Source organism: Euprymna scolopes, chromosome 13 (genome assembly GCF_053919585.1).
Source record: "Euprymna scolopes isolate OS-2025 chromosome 13, ASM5391958v1, whole genome shotgun sequence".
In the NCBI taxonomy this organism is placed as follows: domain Eukaryota; kingdom Metazoa; phylum Mollusca; class Cephalopoda; order Sepiida; family Sepiolidae; genus Euprymna; species Euprymna scolopes.
In genome coordinates, this window is record NC_136494.1 from 32,021,780 (window position 1) to 32,028,917 (window position 7,138).

Here is a 7,138-nt window from a genome sequence, read left to right on the forward strand (position 1 = left end):
CTCTTTTTACTGAACAAAAGTATGGAAGCTGAACATGAAAGTAAAAACCGTATTTCATATTTAATATACAAATGTTTATAATATTAATTATTAAACTGTAAATCTTAAAACCTAACAAAATTATAACAAAGACTAATTATTAATTGCAGTTTTAAAAAGATAAACAAAGGTTTTAAAAAGTCATAAAGTTGCTTCTGCTTTTCCATAGTTCGTATAGTTACCAGAAGTCTAGCGCCATGGTATCATGCGCTCCTTTTTTCACAATTCTTCACATTCAGGTGGCAGTGCCTACTGTACAGTCGATTCGCTAATTTCGTTTCTCTAAAATTTATGTTTAGTTCGTTTTCTGCATCATTTCGCGGCCGTGTATATATATATATATATATATATATATATATATATATATATATATATATATATATATATATATATATATAAATATATATATATATATATATATTGCTTTAACCAACACCACTCAGGTATAAGGTTAAATGTTAGTAAGGTAGATGGCGAATCAAAAACCAGTCGTGGTGGAACTTTGGTAGAGCCATACTATATATGTGGACTACTCAATATGAATTTATTTACATCAAACTTGAATTAAATTAATTTTCAATTTATGAAACACATTTTTACTGTCTTTAAAATAGTTTTAAATGTATACACCTACATTTTTATCTTGGAAAATTTACACTGTATTTTATGTGTCCTGTCAGTAGCTGAGAAATGTGAAAACTAAATTGTCAAACGATATGAAAGATACCAATTAGCAAAAATAATTTCTATCAGAAGTCTGGGATTTATTGTTTTGTGTTTCCTCATACAGCCACATAAACTGAAGAAATGTCGCCAAAAGTGTTTTTGCGTAGAGGTGTGAAAACATTTGAATTCACTAATTCCTTTAATGTCCACTTTACTTGATGCCAACACTTTGAAATTATTAGAAGGTTTTTTCACACTTTTTTTACCATTGGTTTACCAATGCTTGCTAGGAGAACCCGGATACACACACACACACACATACATACATACATACATAATACATACATACATACATATATACATATATATATAGTTATAAAATATATATGGCAATTAATTATATATGTATATGTATATATGTATATATATATGTATGTATACGTATATATATACTTATAAATTTATGCTTAAACTTTATTTACATCAACAGTGCTCAATACGTAGGTCGAGCTAGGTAGTAAGTTATAAAATATATATCACAATTAAGCTACACAGAATATTCCGCGTTTGATCCGCGCTAGAATTCGTCAGACTTATGCGAGGAGTTGTGGTTGTCTCAGCTGTGACAACAACTCCTGGCGACAAAATCAACAATAAAACAAAATACTTGTAGAACATTTTATTTTTGCTCGATTGATGACATTTATTACGTGTTTTTGTATCAGTTTTTATTTAATTTTCGTTTATTTAGGGATGTTCAAGGCTTGACTATGGCGCGAATTCGACAACTATTTTATTTTCCGTTTTATCTCGACAACTTTCACACAACGTTTATTTTTATTAAAATAAGTTAAAACACAAAACACCATATCCAGCTAAGTAGAAGAATAATTTAGCTTGTCGTTGGTAACATTTATTTTTTTTGTATATTTTATCCACACCTTTTTTGCTTTATATTTTATTTAATTGGAATTCATTATTGAGATGAGTATTATCAAGTTATTTATTGCGCACTGTTATCCTCATCTTTCTTAGTTATTGTTTCACGACGTTTCGGCCAACTTTTCCTCTGGCCTTCGTCGACGGGATAGGAACTCCGAATCTTCAAACTGGTGGAATGAATTTAGGAAAACTCGTCCCCGGAAAACTCGTCTCCGGAAAACTCGTACCCGGAAAACTTGACCCCGGACAACTCGTCCCCTTTTGCTAGGTGGGAGAACTGGTCCCTTATTGAATAAATATCGATTGAAAACACCTTTTATGACCGTTCTTGAGGAAGATATTGTCTTTAAAAGAGAATACACATCCCATAATATTTTTTTTAAAATATTGTTACTTGTTTACTGTTGTTTTTAAAAAATTAAATTAATGTTTCTAAGTTTTCGTTTTCTACCTAGCTTTGAAAACTTTTGGTGTTTCAATTTACTTTAAAGAGTTTATTTAGTTTTTAAAAAAAAGTAATGTCGAGTGTTACTTATGAACAAAAAATGTCCGACATAAGAGGATCACGTCTTAGGAGTCTCGATAATTGCTCAAAAATAGAAAATTAAAGAAAATACTAAGGTAGATATAGTTTTAAAACGAGTCCCCCCTTCTCCAAAAGAAAATAAATTTGTATATTTTTAGGTAATAATGCACATCCCATAATATTTTTAAAAATATTTTTACTTGTTTACTGTTTAAAAAAAAAAAAATTGATTTTTCTAAGTTTTCGTTTTCTACCTAGTGTTGTAACTTATTTTAAAGAATTTAAAAAGAAATAACAAAGGTAAAATTGTACATTAATCTCACGTACGTATATGACAAAATATTTTTTTTGTAGATTTCGGTGTGCTAAAAACGAATCTGCAAACCGTTTCAGTCGCAAAAAAATAGTTTTCATGATATGAAGATATTACTTTTTCGACAAGTGGGTAATCACTTTTCAATATAAATTTAACTTAAAATGGGCACCCACTTTCTGGCCACCTGAGAGAGGGGGCATTTTTTCGAGTGCTTATTGGCTAAAAGGTTTTTCGATTTCTTTTTCTGTTTTCATCTTTCAATAAAGACACGAGGAAATTAAAAAATAAAAAAAGAAAATTATATTTTACTTTAAGTCTCGTCTCACATTCGTTATAGAAAAAAAAATTTTTTTTGTAGTTTTCGGTGTGGTGGTCTTTAAAAGAATATGGTAACTGTTTCCGTCGAAAATTTACCGTTTGTATGGTATTAACCCCTTAACTCTGGGACTATTTTCCATTTCACAGCCCAGCCTTCATTTACGCTACGCACGAGCATAAAAAGGCTGTTAAATGTGCACTCGTGTACCAAACTGCCTTGTCACAGTGTAGTATTGGCGAAAAATTAAAATTAGACGAAAACAAGTAGTTTTCCAAATATTAAACCATATGATTATGTTATCATGGGTGGCCATTTTGTTCGCGCAAGCGCGCGCATATGGTCGACGCGCACCCCCTAGCAATAGCCGCCCTTTGCATACTGCACAAGTGCCCTTGAAATGACTTTTAAACGATACCCTCCCTCCCCATGTTAAGAATGGCTTTCGAAGTAATAAAGTTATTATTTCAGCGCGGTACCAAAATTACATAAGACCGTGTTTTCTTTTTTGTTTTTTTTTGTAATAACACAAGAATTATTTAAACTAAATTAATTCTTCTAAATAAAATAATTACGTGTTTTCTTTCTTTATTTTTGTTTCGTAATGACACAAAAAGTGTTAAAATTAGAGTATTTTTTAAAATAAATATTTAGCTTCATTTTTCGTATCTTGACTCCGTGACCAAGTTAATTTTTTTCAAGCAAGAGTTAAAAATAATTTTTAAAAATATTATGGGGATGCATAGTCTCTTTTAAAAACAATATATCCTTCAAGAACGGTAATGAAATGTGTTTTCAATCGATATTTATTCAATAAGTGACCAGTTTTCCTACCTAGCAAAAAGGGGGGGAGTTCTCCGAGTACGAGTTTTCCGGGTACAAGTTTTCCGGGTACGAGTTTTCCGGAGACGAGTTTTCCCAGGACGAGTTTTCCGGGCACCGGTGAAACGACAACACCTATGGATGGCAGTGATTGCTGAGGATTCAGTGTGGAGATTCGGAGATTTGTTAGCCATTCTGGAAAATCACTCAATTATTTGTCGGCCATTGTTCAGTTTTCTAATATTTTTGCCCAGAAGTTAATGTTGTTTGATACATCGCTTGAAAGTGTGTACATGTGAGTGACTATGTAGTCGATGTTTATCAGAGCGTTTATTTTGTTTTTCGTTACATAATCGAAAAGAAACATTAATGGAAAAGCTTTGTTTTGCAGTATTTAATTAATAAAGCAAATTATTGCATCATTCAAAACAAAAACAACATCACAAATACGTTTCGCTAAAGCCAACGATTAAATCATCTGTGATGAAATGCTAAACGTAGTAACAAAGTCATGGTTTAATATTCGATCTTGTTGATACCGTAAAAAACGGATTAATTTATTTATTTTATTAATGATTGAAGCTTCAGAATCGGTTATGAGCATCAATGAAAGTAAGCATTTTTTAAAAGGGACATATTTAATTGTTGCGAATGGACATGATTTAAAGCAATTATAAAAACATTGGCTAGGCCGAATAAAATATCAATTTAGTAGATGTATAACTATTTAAGTATGTAATGGAAAATTTAACAAAGTAGAAAACTAAACAGCATATATAGGGTTCGGGTCCTAATAACAGTCAAGCTACGCTGACGAGGGGTAGGGTCCCAAAACATGCATGTACGTAGATTACTGTTTTAAAATAAATAAATCTATATATATAAAAGCGAAAATGTATGTGTGTTTGTTTGTGTGTATGTTTGTGTGTCTGCTAAAAACTTTCGACAGACACAACAAAAATTCACAAACCTGGTCTCATATGAAAGCCCACCTTCCGGACGACAAATATCGAAAAATTGGCCCAAAGTGACCATCAGAAGTACGTCAACTGATCGATTTTCTGCAGGGGGGCCCCAAAAAAGTGACATTTTTAATGTTAAACATTACGTATTTTTAAATCGATTCATAACTGCCCCAAAAAATACGGCCCCCAACTCTTCTACATAAAGTATACACGCGACCGTTTATTTTGGGTCAACTTGTATTTAAAACCCGCTGAGTCATGTCACGTGATCTTGGTGTCTAATGGCGGTCTTAATTTACAATTTAAAAATGTTGTTATCGGTAAAAAAAAAAATGAATTAAAGCTAAACTGTGAACTTCTACGCTATGGCAACGTTACCAAAGTTATTACCACATTCAAAATAGGTAGATACGATAGTTAAACGAAAAATAACAAGCCAAACATGTGAAGTAAAAAAAAACGCTTACAAAACATATTAACGAACGAATTTTTTAAAAATAAAAACAGCCAGACGCCATTTTCCAGTCTTTAGAGTAAGGAAGACGAAGTGAGAGAGAGAGAGAGAGAGAGAGAGAAAGAGAGAGAGAGTGAGTGAGAGAGACGCAAACAGAGAGAGAGAGAGAGTGAGTGAGAGAGACGCAAACAGAGAGAGAGAGACAGACAGACAGAGAGAGAGAGAGACAGAGAGATGTCTAGACAGAAAACGAGAAAACCGTTAACTTTTTTACCCCGAAATCGACAGGGGGAGGGTCAACAACGCATGCGTCAGATGACGTCATGACGTCGTGACCTGATTTACTTTAAATAGTTGATAAACCGAACAAACTTAATATACGCCGCTTTAGCGCTGGTAGTTAAGGCCTTGGTTCATTATCTAAACGTTTTGGGTTCGAATCGTGGTGTGAGATGTTTTTGTTTTTTTTTCGATTTTTTTAATTTAAATATTGAACCCTGTATTATTTAAGCCATTTTTCACGTAAATGTTCGTTCGTTTTCTGTTTTAATCGTTCGTTTGCCTTACGTTATTTTTTTTGTGTTTTACCCCCCCCCCCCCCGCTTAATTAAAACGTTGTTTTCTTTTCTTACTTCGCTTATAACAATGCTTACATCGTCATCGTCGTCGTCGTAACGCTCGACGACTTTCAATCATCTTTCACTTCTGGCTGGCCGATTGTATTTTCAAACTTCACCTCAGGGGTTCGGCGTCGATCCTACCCCCTCCCCCCGTTTCTTTTTTATTTAGCATCTCACACCCTACAAACACCCGGGCAACGCCGGGTACCCCTCGCTAGCAAAAAAATAAAAATATTATTTATTTACGTCCAAAATAAAAAATGGGCAGTTTCTAAAAAAAAAAAAACACACAAATCCGATCTTCAAGGTGAAGACGCTAATCCTTATATCGTTTAAAAATCAACAACAAAAACTACGTAAATATATATATAAACGATAAAAACTAAGCAGTAAATCGTCTATGTTATCATAGCGCAATGGATAAGACGCTGGACTGAAATACATAAGGTCCAGGGTTCGAGTCCTAATAACAGTCAAGCTACGCTGACGATGGGTAGGGCCCCGAAACATGCATGTACGTAGATTACTGTAAAAATAAATAAAAATATTTATTTACGTCCAAAATAAAAAATGGGCAGTTTCTAAAAAAAAAAAACACATCCGATCTTCAAGGTGAAGACGCTAATCTTAATATCGTTTAAAATATCAACAACAAAAACTACGTATATATATATATATATATATATATATATATATATATATATATATATATATATATATATATATATATATATATATATATATATATATATATATATATATATATATATATATATATATATATATATATATATATATATATATATATATATAGTCGATGTTTATCATGTATATATATATATATGTACGGCATAATCACGTTGACACACCGGTTCTCGTCAGATCACCGAAGTTAAGCAACGTTGAGCCTGGCTAATACCAGATGGGTGACCATTTGGGAATTCTAGCGCTGTGTGTGCTCTCCGCTTATCTCGGCATTGCTTCCAGTCGTCTTGTACCTCAACTTGCCACTGGTATGCAACAATGTTGACTCAGGAGAGGCGTGGTTAGAGGTTGCGCAAGTCTTGCCACACAAATTTCACGCGCAGGCACCCTTACAGTGGGTATCCATAGTCTGTCAAGACTGATGGAAGCCTTCATATATATATATATATAATTCAAACACGGTAGTGTTAGAATATATGGTTAAGTGGCAGTCTTAGTCATTTAGAACTGCTTTAAAGCTTCGCCACTCACTCATTTTTCGACTAAATTGTAAACAATTATTACAATTTATAGATCACTTATATTGTATACAATTAAATTATGTTCTTTTAATGAAAGTTTACTTATTAATGGCGCTACATTACAGAAACCTCTACGTTGTTTAATTGTGCTTGAATTTTGCTGTAATCGCTGCTTAAGTAGTCCCCGGCGCGGTTTATTTGAAATAAATTTTAAACATACAACTATAGGTAAATTAGATTTATATT

At 32.7% G+C, this 7,138-nt stretch overlaps 1 pseudogene; it reads left to right on the plus strand.

The window, feature by feature from the left end:
- Positions 1-6,508: 6,508 nt before the first annotated feature.
- LOC145292426 (5S ribosomal RNA) lies at positions 6,509-6,624 on the plus strand (annotated as a pseudogene).
- Positions 6,625-7,138: the final 514 nt, after the last annotated feature.